At 48.0% G+C, this 18334-nt stretch overlaps 1 long non-coding RNA gene across 1 annotated transcript in view; it reads right to left on the bottom strand.

Moving 5' to 3' along the window:
• LOC124502138 (uncharacterized) overlaps window positions 1-17462 on the bottom strand; it is a 31806-nt gene extending 14344 nt beyond the window's left edge. Inside the window, exon 1 of the long non-coding RNA XR_006959855.1 lies at window positions 17345-17462. This is a non-coding gene — a long non-coding RNA (uncharacterized LOC124502138). The remainder of the gene's footprint in view (window positions 1-17344) is intronic.
• Window positions 17463-18334: the final 872 nt, after the last annotated feature.

Raw genomic sequence — 18334 nt, 5'->3', positions numbered from 1 at the left:
CGTCTTCCTGAGTATTAGAAGGTAAAATGTAGCTTTAAAATAAAAAGCGCTGTAGTGATTTATCTGCATGTGAGTTTTAACTCACTTGCCGTATGACTCACGCGTCTCTGAGTGTGTGCTTCCTGACTGTGTATTCATGCGCATGCCGGTGTAAGCCTTCAGAAAGGAAGTCGATTTATAAAAACATCATGTCAGCATCCGTACTTTAGAGTATTTGAATGTGCTGTTGGGGGATGTTCAAAGATTAGTCATGAGAAAAACACCTTCATCTTGTTAATTGAATGTAGAGTATGAAATGTCCATTTATTTCCCCACAGTGGTATTTAGAATAATACATTTCAACGGGAATCGTCCTGCTGGCTCATGAAACAGAATTCCTGGGCTGACCAGGATCTGTAGAGAGCATAAGCCCAAATCAGCCCCCTCTGGACTCTGGTCCTTGGTGAGGCCAGGGCAGAATAATAATCAGTTCCTCAGCCAGGAATCCAGTTTCTTCTAGTAATCTGGTTGCTGGTCTTTCCCTTAAAAACAAACCTTGCTGGGGCACCTGGGTGGCTCAGTCAGTTGAGCGTCTGACTCCGGCTCAGGTCACGATCTCACGGTTCGTGGGTTCAAGCCCCGCGTCGGGCTCTGTGCTGACAGCTCAGAACCTGGAGCCTGCTTCAGATTCTGATTCTCCCTCTCTCTCTGCCCCTCCCCTGCTCACGCTCTGTCTCCCTTCCTCTCTCAAAAATAAATAAACGTTAAAGAAAAAAAAGAAAGAAAGAAAGAAAAGAAAGGAAACTTTTTCCCCTTGAGAAGTTTGTGGGCATGGCCTAAGGATTAACAGTGATGTCAGACGGGGATACGGAGTGCCAACATCTACGAATGATATAACTTAAAATGATAATGGAAGATTTTTTCAGCCTTAAAAAGAAGGAAATCCCACATCTGCAACAAGGTTCAGATGGTTCAGATCTATGGACTTGGAGGACCTTAGGCCCAGGGAGATAAGCCAGACGCAGAAAGACAAGACACTGAATCATCTGACTTATCTATGCAAGTAGAAGATTCTGGGGACCTCGCGTGTAGTGTGACGACCATAGTTAATAATGCTAGATTGTACACGGTAGCTACGGGAGGTGATGGATGTTCGTTAGCTTGATTATGGTGTTCGCCCCACAACGTCTACCAGAACATCACGTCCTGTACCGTAATCACCCACAATTTTTGTTGGTCAATCATAGCTCCATAGAGCTGGAAAAAATGGAAATACCCTAGAGTGGAAATCTCCTTTTTCCACAGATAAAAAGTTTTAGAACCTACATATATGCTCAGCCCTGGAGGAGAGAAGGTAACTTTGTCACTTTACTGAGAGAAAAAGAAAGACTGAAAATAGGTGAAGGATGTGCTCACTCGGTCACTGACTCATTCACAAGCACCTGCACAGCCTATCAGATGCACCTGGGCATCTGGGGGAACACGGAAAGGGCAGCGGGGGCCCTGGAAGGCTCTAACCCCATGGTCCTGCCCCCTCATCCTCAAATTCCCAGTGACACCCCACGACCCGGCGGGTATCAGCACGAGACCTGCAGATGCGCACATAAGGAGATAGATCTGAACCATCTGAACCTGGAGGGTGTGGGCAGGGTCAGTGCTGTCGCACGATGAGGGTTTACTCCTCGCAGCTGCCCACGGCCTCCCCGGTTGGACCCCGGCCCGTCAGCGGGGCAGTCCCTGCCTTTTCCACCCGCCTCCCCTCCCAGCCAGCTCCCCAAGTGTAGCTGAGTGGACGAGAAAGCAGCTCACTGATGAAAACGTGTGCAGAACGTAAGCGGTCCCAGGCCCGCACCTTGCGTCTCATTCGATCACTGTGACAAACCTAGGAAGCAGGCATTATTTCTTCAATCAGCTTTCCTCAAGTGTGATTTGCATATGCTGAAGTGCACCCATTTTAAGGGTTCCGTTGGATGGCTTTTAACCGCTGCAGACACCTGTGTAGCCACACGCAAATCAACGAGAGCGTCTCTGAGACCACATGGTCACGCCCCTCTCCGTGAAATGGAATCACACAGTGTGTGTCTTCTGTCTCACTGCTTCTGCTCAGCACCTGATAGGCTTTGTCCTGCTAACCCGGCACGTTCTGGGTCATTTCCCACCAGATATTTCTGTTCCAGCAAACAGATACTGAAAACTTGAATGAAATTCAAATTCCATTCATGTTTTTTTTTTTTAAATGATTTAACAGAGTAGACACAGGAGAAAACTTCTAATTTAACTTGTTAGAAACCATCGGTGAGTAATCTTCCCAAAGCCGTCACCCGAACGTACAACACTCAACATCAGAAATCGCCAAATAAATTTTAACGATATAATATCTGCTGAAAACCAGAAGTTTCTGATGATATATACAACTTGGTACTCTTTTTATTAAGTTCAGGGAAAACCTAAAGTTAAAACATATGTTTTGTAGAAATGCACGTATATGGAATGAAATTGTTCCAAAGTCAGAGGAGGGAAGTAAGGATCACGGAATCCGGCACGACCTTACCGGGGGTGGAAGGAGGTTTGCGGACCAGCATGAAGGTTTTCGCTCCCATGTCACGGAGGGAAAGTCACCTGCTAATAGTTTAAGCGTCAGAGTAAGATCATCAAATAAACATCAACAGACAATCACGCAAAGTCTTCCTTAGAAATCCCTTGTGCTTGGGGCGCCTGGGTGGCTCAGTCGGTTAAGCGTCCGACTTCAGCTCAGGTCATGGTCTTGTGGTTCATGGGTTCGAGCCCCACATCGGGCTCTGGGCTGACGGCTCAGAGCCTGGAGCCTGCTTCGGATTCTGTGTCTCCCTCTCTCTCTGCCCCTCCCCCACTCGGGCTCTGTCTGTCTCTGTCTCATAAATAAATAAACATTAAAAAAAAAAAGAAATCCCTTGTGCTTGCCTGCATGCGTGGACGTGTGCACGCACAAACACGTCTAGGGGAAAAGCAGGTTCCTCTAATTGTAGTTCTGAGCCGTCTGGAGACAGGGATCATCGATTTCTGAACGGGACGTGTTCTGTAAACCGTGTGGGCTCCGAAGGGCCTGGGCTCCCCACGGTTCCTGGGGCTCCCCGCTCCAGTATCCCGTGAGGCTGGCAGCCCTTCCCGCCCTTAGGCCCTGTATCTTCCGGTACAAACCCCTGCTAGCTAGTCTGTTTGCTTATTCCACCACACTTTGAGCAGTTTCTTTTCTTTGCCACCGAATACCCCAGCCCAAGCCACAGGCCCATCTGACCACATGATTTCCCCGCTATGAGAAGTAAGGCCAGGCTGGATGTTCCCTTTGGCGAGGGAATATTCTGGAGAACTGGGTATCTTGCTCCAACGTCTACCTTCGCCAGCCCTGACGGGGTTGCTAACGCAGTGGGTTCGGGTTGCTGGTTCAGCAAGTTATGACCTCTGAAACCAGGCCTTTCTTGGGAATTCCGGAACGAGCAGAGAATGTGTGGAAAAGTCACAAAGGTCAGTGGCTTCTGCTCTCCAGCTGCAGGAGAGCTCAGGGTCACTTCACAAAGCCCGCTGCTTCACCAGCCCTGAGAGCGGCAGCTGACGCCCGTCCGGCTCGCAGCCTCTCCCGTGTGCCTGGAACCACGACTCACCACCCCGTTGCTCCTACAGTTGCTATGACAGAGCCAAGTGCAGAAGGTTACATCAGATCATGCTAAGTGACCAGACTTAGGGTCAGCTCTGTGCAGAACAAACATGGTGATGAAGGTAAACACAATTGGCTGTGATTAACAAGATTTCTCTGTGCTCGTCAACCAAGCTGCAAGTTTGATTGATCCCAGTCAATTAAGAACAGCAACAATTTTATTCCTTGTAATGGCTGAGTAATATTCCGTTGTAGATACGTATATACCACATCTTTATCCATTCACCTACTGATGGGCACTGGACTGCTTCTGGGTCCTGGCTATTGTGAATAATGCTGCAAAAACACAGGCATGTATATCTCCTGTTGAATTAGAGTTCTTGTCTTTTTTTTTATGTTTATTTATTTTTGACAGAGAGAGAGAGACAGAGCATGAGCAGGGGAGGGGCAGAGAGAGAGGGAAACACAGAATCCGAAGCAGGCTCCAGGCTCTGAGCCATCAGCCCAGAGCCCGACGCAGGACCTGAATTCACCAACCATGAGATCATGACTTGAGCCGGTCAGGCACTTAACCGACTGAGCCACCCTGGTGCCCCTATGGTAATCCTATTTTTAATTTGGCGAGGAACTTCCATACTCTTTTCCAGAGTGGCTGAACCAGTTTGCATTCCCACCGACAGTGCATGAGGGTTCCTTTTACTCCACATCCTCGCTAACGCTTGTTATTTCTTGCTTTTTTGATATTAACCATCCTGATAGGTGTGAGGTCATATCTCCTTGCATTTCTATGATGATGATTGATGTTGAGCACCTTTTCACATGTCTCTTGGCCATCTCGATGCCCTCTTTGTAAAAATGTTTATTTAGGTCCTCTGCCCATTTTTTAACCAAATTGTTTTCTTGGTGTTGAGTTGCACAAGCTCTCCATATAGTTTGGATATTAACCCCTTATCGGCTGTATCATTTGCAAATATCTTGTCCAATTCAGTCGGTTGCCTTGTTTTGTTCTGATGGTTTCCTTTGCTGTGTGAGAGCTTTTTATTTTGATGTGGTCCCAATAGTTTATTTTTGCTTTTGTTTCCCTTGCCTCAGGAGACATATTCATAAATACGTTTTGTAAGGTTGATGTCCAAGAGATTACTGCCTGTGTTTTCTTTCGAGAGTTTTACGGCTTCAAGTGTCACATGTAGGTCTTTAATCCATTTTGAGTTTATTTTTGTGTAAGATATAATAAAGTGGTCCAGTTTCATTCTTTCGCATGTTGCTTTTCATTTTTCCCAACATCATTTATTGAAAAGACTGTCTTTTCCTCATTGTATATTCTTGCGTCCTTTGTCACAGATTAATTGACCGTGTAAGCACGGGTTTATTTCTGTTCCACTGATCTATGTGTCTCTCTTGCCATTTGTGACAACACCGGTGCACCTAGAGGGTATTATGCTAAGTGAAGTAAGTCAGACGGAGAAAAACAAATACCGCACGCTTTCATTGATGTGTAGAATCTATAAAACAAAACAAATGAACAAACAGACTCTTGAATACAGAGAACAAACCGGTGGCTGCCAGAGGGGAGGGAGGTGGCAGGGTGGGTGAAATAGGTGATTAAGAGGCACACATTTCCAGTTATAAAATAAATTAGTCACAGGCATGGAAAGTACAGCACAAGGAATACAAGCAGTAACACTGCAATAGCACTGCACGGTGATGGATGATGACCGTATTTATCGCAGAGAGCACTGAGTAATGAACGACACTGAGTCACTATGTCGTACACCTGAAACTAACATAACCCTGTGTGTCAATTATATTTCAATAAAAAAAGAAGTAATAGCCATGACCCAGGCAGCCTTCCCACTGAACATTAGGGCAGCAGATTTACAAGTGGGATATGAATTGAGTGTGTGGTATCTACTTTAGATCTGACAGAACACCTTTCTCTCACCTTCTATCATGCCTTCACTCATTAGACCTTCTCAAGACAGCCAGCCCAGGGCAATCCCTTCTACTTTCTACAAACTGAGCTGCAGAATAAAAAGTAAATATTTTTTAAGGGATAATAATGAGCTGTAGAATACATTTACCCTGAACATACATACGCTTGAAAAGGAACTTTGGCAACAATTGTGACAAAGATGGCAATTACGGGAGACAGGATGTGTGATGTATCCCAGCAATGTTCCCATGCAGGCACTTTTTGGAATATGAATTGATGGGCTCTTGGTATCACACAAGCGTGCCTCCTAGGGAAAGAACTTTTCCCCTAACTAACTGAGATTTCCATTAATCCGTATTCTTGAGTGGAATCTGTTACTTAGTGGTATGTTTACAGATGGGTCCCCTAATTTCTGTGGGGGAACAGTTACTTTTTCAGGTCCAGAGACCCTGAGACCACAGACAAAGGGTGGATGATAAGGAATGAAGCCCCCCACGTGTCCAGCTGCTGGTGTCCACTGGGTTGGTTTGGATTCATTCCTGCCCTGGGAGGGGACAGGGCTCTGGAATGGGAAGTGATGTCACAGTGGCCTCGGCCAGCTTGGAGATCTTCTACTTTGGCAGCTTGGCTTGGGGAGTGGGAGCACGCCTAATACAAACATAAATGAGCCCTTCTCGTGGGTCGGAAGTCCCTTCGGCTTACTCGAGCTCTCGGAACACAGGACTCTTCAGACAGAAGAATGGGCATGTGCTTCCCAAAAGGAAACCTTAGCGTAAAACACAGTATGCTCATGAAGACTCCCCAGTTTTCTCCTTCTCTGATGTCGGAGAAAGGCAGAGAACGGTCCATCAGCTGCCTTCTGTTTCAAACCTTCTTTAAAACTCATGACTAGAACGTGGCGTGGAACACGCTTCAGCTGATTCCTAAGAGGTTGTGGAGGGGTGGCAAATCCCACCTCAGTGCTGACATCCCAATAGAGAAATGAGTCTGAGTCATCAAGAGTATTTTCTCCAGGGCTCATTTGTGGGAGGAACCATTTACATTTGCAGTCAGAAACATCCCACACAAAATCTAACTGCAATTAGCAAACGCCGACCCCCTAGTCGGCCACGTCTATCACTGGAATCCAACGCGTGATGATTCTGTGAGCAGAATTCTTCCAAGTGCTGTGCTCTGTTATGTCTAAGCAGACCGATGAGAACACAGAGTATAAGGAAGTATGGGTATAATGTCAATCTGGTCACTCAAAAAAAAAAATGCATCATTGGGGCGCCTGGGTGGCTCAGTCGACTGAGCGTCCAACTTCGGCTCAGGTCATGATCTCGCGGTTCATGAGTTCAAGCCCCGCGTCAGGCTCTGTGCTGACAGCTCGGAGCCTGGAGCCTGCTTCAGATTCTGTGTATCCCTCTCTCTCTGCCCCTCCCCCACTCGTGCTCTGCCTCTCTCTCTCTCTCAAAAACAGATAAAGATTACAAAAATTTTTTAAAAATGCATCATTGAATTTGGAAAGTGCATAACACAGCACTGGTTGGGGCTGTTTAAAAAAATGGCTCCATGGGCACCTGGGTGGTTCAGTCCGTTAAGTGGCTGATTCTTGATCTCAGGGTCATGAGTTCAAGTCTTGGGCTGAGCTCCATGCTGTGTGGGGAACCTCTTTTAAAAAACGGCCGCAAGTTCTCTGACCTTCTCCCACTATGGGGTGATGTCTGTCACCCTTCCCTGTGACTCTGGCTGGAGGTGGGGGGGCTCCGACCCACGGCGTACGATGGAATTCACCCGCCCTGGGAAGCTAGCTGCTCGTGTGCTGTCCGGCCGCCCCGAGACAGCCTTCTGAGGGGTCACCTGTAGGCGGCCCAGGGGGCAGCCCCGGCCGAGCTCCCAGACCACGGGCCTCACCAAACTCCTCCCGAGCAACGGGGCCACGTGGAGCCTCCAGCCCAGTCGGCCTTCAGGTGACAGCAGCCATGCCAAGCCAAGTCCAGCGCCAAATGCATGAGGGGCCCGAGAAGAACGGCTTGCCCGAGCTTTCCCCAAACTTCTGGCCCACAGAGTCACAAGACAAAAATAAAGCGGTTGTGTTAAGTCGCTGAGTGTGGAAGTCACTCCCAGACGGCACGGTCTGCATCCTAAACAGAACCAGAGTCGGGAGTATGTCAGGTGCGCGCCCCTGGCCGCAGGGAGAGGGGAACTCGAACATCCAAGTCCCTGGATCCCTTCTAAAGAAACCTGGGAATTTGGGAGGAAGAAAGTAAAGAGAACAGATTAGGTGCTAGTCCCAGAAAGTGTCAACGGAGCCCCGGTTTTAATTCGACAAGCGCCTGTCATGTAGCATCGGTGACAAAGTGACGTGCTGGGGGGTTGGGTTCTCTTTTTTATCCCAACGGTTACAGGTTGGGGCCGCATCCTTTTGAAGGCGTAATAACACTAAGCCATTTAAAGCTGCTGGGAGCCATCACTCGCGGATGCTCACGAAACACACACAGATGTGCCTTTCTCACGTGACTAACACTGTACCCAAGTGAGGAAGCACATATTACAAACCAGATTCGTAGATGCTTTTAAAAGAGTCTTCCTCCCCACCCCCACCCCCGCCGCCCCGCTGTATATTTGCAAAGCCAGAAAGGAAAACGAAGGAGACACAGCCATTCCTCTAATTCGCACGTGACTCTCTTGTAGCAAGAGAGAAGACTTAGTCATGGGGAGTTCGTCCCAGTACATCCCCGGATGCCTAAAATGCGATGCCAAAGTCACATGAAGAAAGAGCCTGTGGACTTAACTTCTTCCAAAGCGCTGGCGAGCCTTTGCATTCAGAAGCCTCTAATGCACCGTGCATTCAAAATGAATACAGCAGTAATATTTTAAGTTCTCATGTGAACCTGGCTAATGGGACCAAATTATGTGGTTGCAGCTTCTGCAATCGTAAAGGGCAGGCGGCCCGGGTTCAGACTCTGGTAGGTGCTGGTGAGTCCTGGCGGCAGGAAGACATCAGAGACAAGAGACAATGGGGAGTAATTAGGCGCCTGGGCTGGGGAACCAACTCAACTTGGGCCTAAATTCTGGCTTTGAAAACTACCCATTGTGTGATTTAGAGACTGACCACAATTTGTAAGCCTTGGTTTCCCTCACATGTAAAGTAGGAACGGTACCAAACAAAATAGGAGCATCTTTTAATTCCAACAAGGGGGGTTTCCATCTAACCCGAGGGAAGGTGTGGCTTGCGTGCGTGACTACTGTGGTATGTCCTCTTTCCAATGTTTAAAACTTGGAGCAAATAGGAGGGTGGGTGATGGGTATTGAAGAGGGCATCTTTTGGGATGAGCACTGGGTGTTGTATGGAAACCAATTTGACAATAAATTTCATATATTAAAAATAAATAAATAAATAAATAGAAAATAAATAAATGTTACAAGTTTTTAAAATAATAGATAAATAAATAAATAAATAAAACTTGGAGCAAATAGTTCATGCTTAAATGCCAGTAGATTTGTAAAACTTACGCTGTATGTCCTCTCCGAAACATCATCTGATGGGAATGCAAATTGGTATCACTTTTTGAGAACATAATTTTTAAAATATTTTTAATGCATATTTATTTCTTTTTGAGAGAGAGAGAGAGAGAGAGAAAGAGAACACAAGTGGGAGAGGGGCAGAGAGAGGCACACACACAGACTCTGAAGCAGGCTCCAGGCTCTGAGCTGTCAGCACAGAGCCCGACACGGGGCTCAAACTCATGAACCTTGAGATCATGCCCTGAGCCGAGGTCGGACGCCCAACTGACTGAGCCACCCAGGCACCCCCTGAGAACGTAATTTGGTGAAATATATCGAAGTCCCTAAAAACGTGTCTGCCTTCTGACCTAGCCCTTTGAATCCCCAGCCTTCTCGCTATTGGTGCACAGGTATTCACTGCAAATTAACTATGTATTTATACGACGTTTTATTATGTAGATGTTTAAATGGGTATGTGTTCATTGATACGGAATAATACGCCTAATATATATATTTTAACTATAGTTAGCAGGTTCCCAAACACTATGGTGACTATTATTTCGTCTTGAGAAGTTGAAGACATGCATGGCTGCGTCAATAGATAAACACGGAGGAGGGAAAAGTGGAGCAGGTTGAACATGCGCTAAAACTCAGAGCGATCCGAGCTTCCGTGAGGCGACACATCCCTCTGTCCATGGAGAAGGCTCTTCCCCCACCCCGACCGCCACTGCCCCCCACCCCCCGCTCCCGACCAGTGGCCAGGCCGGTCAGCCCTGACAGCACGTACCTCTTTGCTCGTTTCTATTTTCTAGTTTTTCTACCCTGCGTAAGTATGATTATCTAGTTTGTAAAAAACGGGGCCCCGAAATCCCTTGCACCACCCAAAACCCCCATCACCCCCAGCCCCACCCTTCGCGCCCAGAGGCATCATAGGTATGGGGTTGTTGGCTGTGAGGCCGCGGCCCGGCACCCCCTGTGTCCGCCCGGCCGATGGCGCTGATGTGGGATCTCTCTGGCCATTGGCTCCTGTCTGCTCCAATGGTCTGAACAACACAGACTCAAAAACTGGACGAGGGTCAGCAAAGGTGGCTTGGAGCAAGGAGAAAAATGAACCAAGAACGTCTCTGATACTTCCGTTTCTTATGGACTTGGTACATGTGGGATGATTTACGTTTAAAATACATGGCTTCTGTCTTCCTCTGAATTCTTCCACATGTCTTTCGCTTTTGGCCTGTGCCTGTGGCTGAAGACATATGAATAGGCTATCTTCCCACCCTCGGCCATACAGGAAACACAATGCCTATGAAAATTGCCTAGACCAGAAATCTAACCATCCTGCTGGTAAATGGTGACACTCTAACCCGGGGGGGGGGGGGAGGGCGGAGGTACAATAAGAACAGGTCACAGCCACACACACCCATCACTTTCCAAGTCATGTCAGCGTCAGTCAGTACAAGATAAATTCATGGGCCCATCCTTCCAAAATACTCAAAAATCCACTTAGGTAAAGGAAATAGCAAATTCCTGGGATTTCCGCCCACTGCTCTGTATTTTAATGGCAGCAGCCTTTTCCGTCTTGGGCATCTACTGACAAGAAAGAAATCATCCCCAAACCTTGCGGCTTGAGGCAGTGAAAGTGTATTATGAAATAGTCCGTGCTTGGAGCTCCAGCCCAGCTCAGCGGGTGAGCTGACTCAGGATCTCTCAGGAGGTTGCACGGAAGATACGCATGAGGCTGTCGTCTTTTGAAGACTTGACCGAGGCTGGAGAAACCACAGTGGAGAGAATCTGCTCACGTGGCCCCTGGCACGGGCCTCTTCCCGGGGTGGCTAAGCTTCCCCAAGGCAGGTGATCTGAGGGACCCAGAGAGGAGAAGGGGCACACGTGCAGTCAAACTCACTTCTGCCACATCCTATCCACGAGAGGCTACTCACCGAGTCCAGCCCACACCCAAGAGAGGGACTATCAAAGAGCTTGTGGACATACTGGGAACCACCACCGAACCTTACTAAAAACAGGAACATCTATCTTTTATTTCTGACTTAGGACTACATCAAAACACATCTTTCTCCGACTTAACCCAATAGAGTGCGGGTATTTTTCTTACTTACTTGCAATTAAAGCATATTAACTCTTAATGTCTAAACCTCAGCTATTTTGAGGAAGGTAAGTGAATTCTAATCTGCTTCCAGAAAACAGAAAAACCAGTTACGTTGGGTCACAGACCCAAACCTTGGCCAGGATTGAGTATATTATCCCTGAGGTAGACTATCTATGACAACATGCAGCCACCATCCTGGACGTTCCCACTTTTTCATAAGAAACAAGCCAGGCACGGTTGGAGCCAGTTGAGAAAGATGAAGCCCGCAGGCGTCTGTGGGAGGATGGGGTGGCCACGTTCAGAAGTGAAATACAACTCCTGTTATTACTTCTGGCCTCCTTTTTTCTCTTTCATTGACTTGGAGAGCTGCCAGGACAGAAAAGGAGACTGATGGGGAGGCCAGTAACAGCGAGACAGAAAGTCAACTTCACACACGCACAGCTAAGGACTCTCCAACTCCGCGTGTTGTCCTCAACTCCCTACCCACAGACACTCTGTGACTCCCAGTGCGGTGGCCTGTGCATTGTAAAAGGTGGCAGCAGGAGATAGACCTATTTTAGGGGCATTAGGCTGATATGAGTGAGCTCTAATCCAGGAAGGGCAGTGAATGGTCGTGGTGCTGATGGAATCACCATCATCATCTAAACAGCGAATGCGCTTTCTATGGCACTCGGTACAGCTGGGCAGAGGAGAGAACCAGCTCGTGAGACTACACGACGGGAAACCGTGTCGCAACTCTGGAGAAGGTGTCCCAGTGGGTCCATCCTTGAGTTATGTCCCAACCTCAGTCCCCTAGTGCAAGTCAAGAGCTCATAGCTTTAGGATTTTTAAAAAAATAGAAATGCTAGCTCTTACGCCGGTAGGTTTTGGATTTATGGAAAAAGCGCTTCTTCAAATCACTGCCACAGATGTATTTATAATGTGCCACAGTACATTGTGTTTGAGGAATATGAAGTCATATAAGTACAGAGCAGTGTCTCAGGCATGACAGCTTTGGGGAGGGGTCGCTCTGTCACATTACAGCCCCATGTGAGTCCCGTCCAGGCCTCCTAGAGTTCCGTACTGCCCTGACAATCACTGCAGGAATGGCGAGTGTTACCATGGTGACACGGGACACATGTGAATAAAATGGTCACAAAGCCAGTGATCTGGAAGAAGACTAATTTTTAAATACCTCCTGATAATCATCTGCATAGCAGCTGTGTGACGGGCCCAAGGGAACTGGGGTGCTCACCAGCCCCGCCATGGACTGGCTGGGTCATATAAGTCCTTTGAGTTCCTTTGGGATCTCCAGCTTCTACTTACTCAAAAGTGCCCGGTACATATTTGCTGATAAGTCAAGGTGCTGGGTTGTTTTCTTTCCTCTCCAGCTGGGAAAAATTAGTGCGCTTATATTCTATTCTGCTAATCACCATTACCGTAAACAAGTAAACCCTACTTTCGAAAGCATATGATACTTATCTACTGGGAAGGGCCAAAACGATTGCCTTTGTGAATCAAGTTTCAAAAGTGGTTGTATCTCCATTAAGGAGAAAAACTCAGATTCCCAGGAAATGTTTTAAAAGTTCTGCCTCTTTTTAGAATTTCAAGAACACAGGGGAAATCTCTCTCTCTCATTTCAGGGAAGTTTGTGGTCTGTAAGTTGTACTCTTTTAACCAGATCCCAAGCTCCACCAGCCATTTAATATGCGGCCATCTTTGATATTCTGAGTTGAAGACATGAGTATTGAGAGTAGGAAATGTATGGTGGCCTCAGGAGGGGAGTTGCATTTGGGGCATGGACACGGAAGAGGTCGTGCTGTCTTGGCAGGCACCGACCACACAGCTGCAGGAGGTGGTGGCAGAGAGCTGAGCCAAGGACTCCACGTGGAGAACAGTTTGGGTAGTGGGGGAAGCTGCCGGCTACTTCCACTGGCCAAGGTGCAGAGAGTGGATGTGGGCATTGACTGGATGGGGCACTGGTCGAAGACTGATTTCCGTGGGCCTCCTGGACCCGTGAGGCTTCTCCCTGGAGGAAGGGAGAGTTGATGCTCTCCGGCAACTCGCTCCTAAAGGCCCCGTGTCCTCCCTCTCTTCCACCATGGGCGTCTCCAAGTCGATGATCTTTGACATTTTGGCAAGATTGATGACAAAGAGCCAACAGTTGGATGCTGACCCACATGACACTACTCTGCACCTGAATTTCCGTAACTGATCCATCCCCGAAATGTGTGGACACCGCATCCTTGGGACAGCGTCCCAGCCCACAGCTGCCCCTGTGCCTTCCCACCTCAGCCCCTGCACATTGGTCGGCTGTCTGGAGACTGAGTCTAACACACTAGCACTTTGGAGATACTATTATTATTTCTTAATACTAACAACAACAACTGTCGTGTAGCCTTTCTTTGCGCAGCTTTGCATCCTGAGTCTGCCCAGACTGGAGTGTTCCTCTATAGCTACTGGTCGAAGGATTTTGTCACCAGGAGTTTAAATCTCCAATAAAGAGTTTGCTTCTCTCAGCTGCCCTTCCACAGTGGAGCGCTCTTTTGAAATCAATGCGATCTTTAAGGCGATCATTAAATAGGAGGGACCTGTAATCTCCTCGGAAACATAAGTTTGGAATGCTTTCTGGACTCTGACCCGGCTGCCCAGGATGCCAGCTGATGGGAGTCTGGGTGATGAAGTCACCTGATAGCATGCCAGGAAACACCATATCTCAGGACTTGATTTCAGTGCCCGCTCCCTGATCTGAAAGGACGGCAGTGCAGTCTAAGAGAAACGCCACGGACACTTAATAACTAGCACCGATGAGTCCCTATCAAAGTGAATCCACTGTCCGCGCATTTCTTGACATATTTATGTTTACCCCGGAAAAGCAAAAACACATCATATTAGTAAGAATTTAATTTTACTCTTTGAGCAAAGTAAGTTATGTAACTAAGCTAAAAGAAACACAAAAGCAATTTGCAAACATGAAATTGCTTTCAGGAGTAAATGTAGAATGGCGCTCTGAAGATTATCATCAAAATTCAATTAAATGTTCACTGGATGTTCGTTACGAAACGGAGAACACATACAGGAGAGAAACGCTGGCCAGCTGTTAAATAATAATTGCTGGAAGCGACGTTTCCTGATTCGGCCCCGAAAGTCAGCGAAGCATTTCAAATATATCTTATAAAACCAAAATTTGAAAACTACCTAGAATGTCACTAAGTCAGTCGTGGAAATCTGGCCTCTTTCACAAATGAAAGTGTAAGTACTTTCTGTTCTGTGCAAAAGTTTTCCTTTTTTTTTTTTTTTTTTTTTTTTTGCTTCCTGTTGAAATTGTTACTTTCACCCATATATGGCTCCAAACATACAAGCCATTTTAGAACGGTTGTTGAAATCATTCACTCTTGGCCTGAAGCGAGCTTGGGTTTTCACTCCCAACTATATCTTCTGGGAAAGCTGTAAGTGAAAATCGGATCATAAGGCCCGTGTAAAAACTGTGTGGCATTCTCCAGCAGAAACCACATACTGTCTTTATTTTTCTGTTTTTGTTTTGGGCACATCTGTTAATCAAAGGGCGGCTCGTGGCCTTTCGGAAACACATTTTTCAGTGTGTGTGTGCGTGCTGGAGGACTTTGAACGCACTTGCTGATTCAAAACAAGGCAATATCTCTTCGATGACATAAACTTCCACTCCCCAGTACCGGGAACTCACCGCTCTCTGAACTCAAAGTTGGAGGTTGGGCCAAAGGGTGTCTCACCTGTGAGTGCATTTGCTGCGAGCCCGGCTGACTACGCGTGGGGAGCCGACCGGTTCTGACAGTGACGCAAACCTCTTCGGGTTTTACGTGCATCGTCCTCAAGACTAATTCCCCAGGTATCTCTGGATTATGGAAAATTCCACATAGAGTGGCCACACTTACCAGCCTGCCCTGGTCCTCACACAGCTGCCCAGTCACCTGAATGACATCGAATGATCGATACAAAGTACACTGACCCCTGTGAGCAGGAAGCGAATCTTGTAGTTTTTAATAGGTGGTGTCAAGTCGTATTAAGTACCCACGGCCAAAACTCCCAATGCCAGCCCCTCAATTACGAGACAATCACATGCTAATGTTCTTCAGGACACGAGTATTGACAGACTTCTCTGACGGGTGTAAGGAAAGCCTCTTTCCTGGGATCCCAGGAACAATCCGGTTCAGAAAACCCAGGAATAGATGAGGAATTTCACCCCCAACACACACACACACACACACACACACACACACACACACACACACCGTAATCACCCCCAACACACCCACGCAGACTGTCATGTATGCATCTAGACACTCTAGAATGTTCTTTACAATTTCTGTACAATTTCTTCCTATAAATTTGCAATTTATACAATGTCTAGAATGTTTATTACACAGAGACTGCAATGTACATATGCAGACATTCTAGAATGTTCTTTACAATTTCGGTACAATTTCTTCCTATACATATAGACATTCTAGAATGTTCTTTACAATTGCATATCCCTGGGTAAATCTGATTTCCTTTAACTCAGTGTATAAAAACAAATTTTAAAATGTTCTGGGATATCTCCCATGTTTAAAAAGATACTTTTAAAACCATTCTGAGGGGCGCCTGGGTGGCTCAGTCGGCCAAGCATTCGACTCTTGATTTCGGCTCAGGTCACGATCATGATCTCATACTTCGTGGGATCGAGCCACAACAGGCTCCTGCACAGACAGTGTGGAACCTGCTTGGGATTCTCTCTCTCTTTTTTCTCTCTCTCCATGCCCCCCCAAATAAACAAATAAACGTTAAAAAGACACTCTGAATGAAAGATAATTGTTAACATCTCCCATCCCTTATTTCCTCCATGGGTGACATCTCACTATGTAAGACCAGATGGAGGCTGAGGAGGAGCCCCTGGCCATGACACAGCCTGCCCTTTCAGAGCAAGGCGGTGCCAAAATAGATGCTGAAGGAAACGAAACCCAGACTGAACACCACTGGCCCTAAAATAGCAGCAGGGTTTGTAACCACCACAGCAGGAGCAGCTGCTGATCACTGGCCAGGGCCCTTTATTCAGCTCGTCACTGTTGGGGGGTGTGGGGGCGTGGGGCTCAGAAGCGAGCGGGCCGCCCAGCACACAAGTTCAGAACCACAAATCAGAAACTCTAACAATAACACCTGGGGCAGAGTCACCTTTCTGGGGGGTTTTCACAAGAGACTAGCTCCCCCGGAGACCGGGGAGGGTCGGTAAGTGGTGTTTGCCGCGCACCGGCTCTGTGCCAGCAACAGACCAGGCTTCCGCCCTCACGGAGACCCTACGAAGTCCGTCTTCGGGTCCTCATGCCACAAATGAGGAGACCGAGGCCAACGTGAGACTGGCCCAAGGGCCCACAGCTAGAAAGCTCTTTCTAGCAAACCACGCATCTACCGGTGAGCTGGGGGTCAAGGAAGCAGTTACCACAGACACACCTAACGGAAGGCGGCCTGGCAGATGGAGTTACCCATTTCCAATCGCCGAACAAACCGTGTGACACGGGGCCCCGCAGACAGGCAGGGGAAGGACATCAATCAAACCAGGAGTGGCCGGAGGAAGGGAAGGGACGCCTTAGCAAAGAAAGGGGGGCGGGGACGGGGGCAGCTCACGGGAGATGAGCCGAAAGAGAAGATGCGAGTCTGCAGGTCTTAGTCGCGGGTAGGCTGTGGGGCTTGGAGATCGAGAAGCTTACAACTCCCGTGGCCAAGCTCTGGGACTCGGGCCGGAGGGACCCGTGGGAAGTGAGAGCGAGACATAGAGAAACACCTGTCCCTTTGCTGCAGGTGAACCGATGCCCCAAAGATGCTCGAGTGAGGCAGCAGGACAGGGCCTGGAGGGAGGCCACAGATGACCGACCTGCTGCCTTAATTCGAGCAGAGACAAGAGGTAACCAGCCCCATTCCCTGCCCAGCCCATAAGCTCTTGATAAGCAGAAACAAATTCAGGGGTCGACTTGGTATTTCTTGGGTTCTTGACGGGACCCGGAGATCCAAATGACTTCTAAATGCTAGCGATGAGCCGAGTCGTTCTGGAATGGATTGAAACCCTGAAGTGAGCTCAATCCGCTTCAGCACGCCCAGATTGTGTCTGACTGGGACGCGAGCCCATGCCTACGGCCCATTACAGATTGTGGGCCCAGCTCCTGAGGACGATACATTCCCCCTCTAGGAATTTCTGGCTTTGGCAGAAAACAGGGGTACTCACATATCGTCAGCAGTTATGGGGCAGCATAATCTTAAACTGTGTCCACGTGACTGAGGCCCAGGAGGAAGCACAGTGACATTAAGAGCGTTGGCCCCGACCGTGGGGGCCCAGGGACAGTGTGTGATGCGACAGGCCGACCGCACAGTTCTGTCTGCCCCAGCGCCACTCACACACCACTCACACCGAAGTCCACCTTGGGCAATCGGGGACAGGAAAACAGGGTCATGCCCATTTTATTCATTCTTTATCACTGAGAGCAAATATTGACTTAGCAATCATAGAATGCCTTCCACTAGATTAGACACTTGGGTAGAAGTCTACTGAATGTAAATAAGATGTTAATTATTATAACTTCATGATGCCTTCAGAGCGAGGCTCCAGATGAATTTTTAACACACACTTGAGAGAGCAACACGGTCATAACGTAATTCTCTACGGGGATTTTGAAAGAGGAATGGTTAGTACCCAGATGCTGCCACATAGGAGACAAGATTTTAAATTGGGGCAAAACCATGACTTCGTGTTTGTCTGAAGTTCCCTTTCCACCACAGGAAGCACTGCTCCCCTCCGAGAAGGCCTTGCTCAATTCTCACTCTCAGGGCCGCATCACACCTCATGAGTCACGGAGGTGGCTCCCTGCTGGGACACTCTGCAAGGGCCTTGGAATGTGTCTCAGTGCACAGAGAATCTGCCCCCAACCACGTTAACATCCAAGAAAGTTAAGGATACTATTTCAGAAGTGGTCTGACTAGATACACAAATTCTCTCCCTCCCCCGGCCCCGCCACCAGCCATGTCCTCAGAGCACTGGACAACGTGTCCCAGGCCAGCTGACCAGGGGCAGCATGGAGCCCTCCAGCTGCTGAGCTGCAGCGATTTGCAAAAACACACCGGGGCGTCAGCTGCCTTGTCCCGAAGGTGGTGTGGCCGTGAATCACACAGGGGAAGCACTGAAAATGTGTCCCGTTGACATCTCTGGGGGGCCAGAGAT

The sequence above is a fragment of the Lynx rufus genome, unplaced genomic scaffold, assembly GCF_022079265.1.
Source record: "Lynx rufus isolate CCGP_SWC_20201006 ecotype Redwood Valley unplaced genomic scaffold, mLynRuf1.p SCAF_7, whole genome shotgun sequence".
Taxonomy (NCBI): Eukaryota; Metazoa; Chordata; class Mammalia; order Carnivora; family Felidae; genus Lynx; species Lynx rufus.
This window is presented reverse-complemented; position numbering and strand designations above follow the sequence as displayed.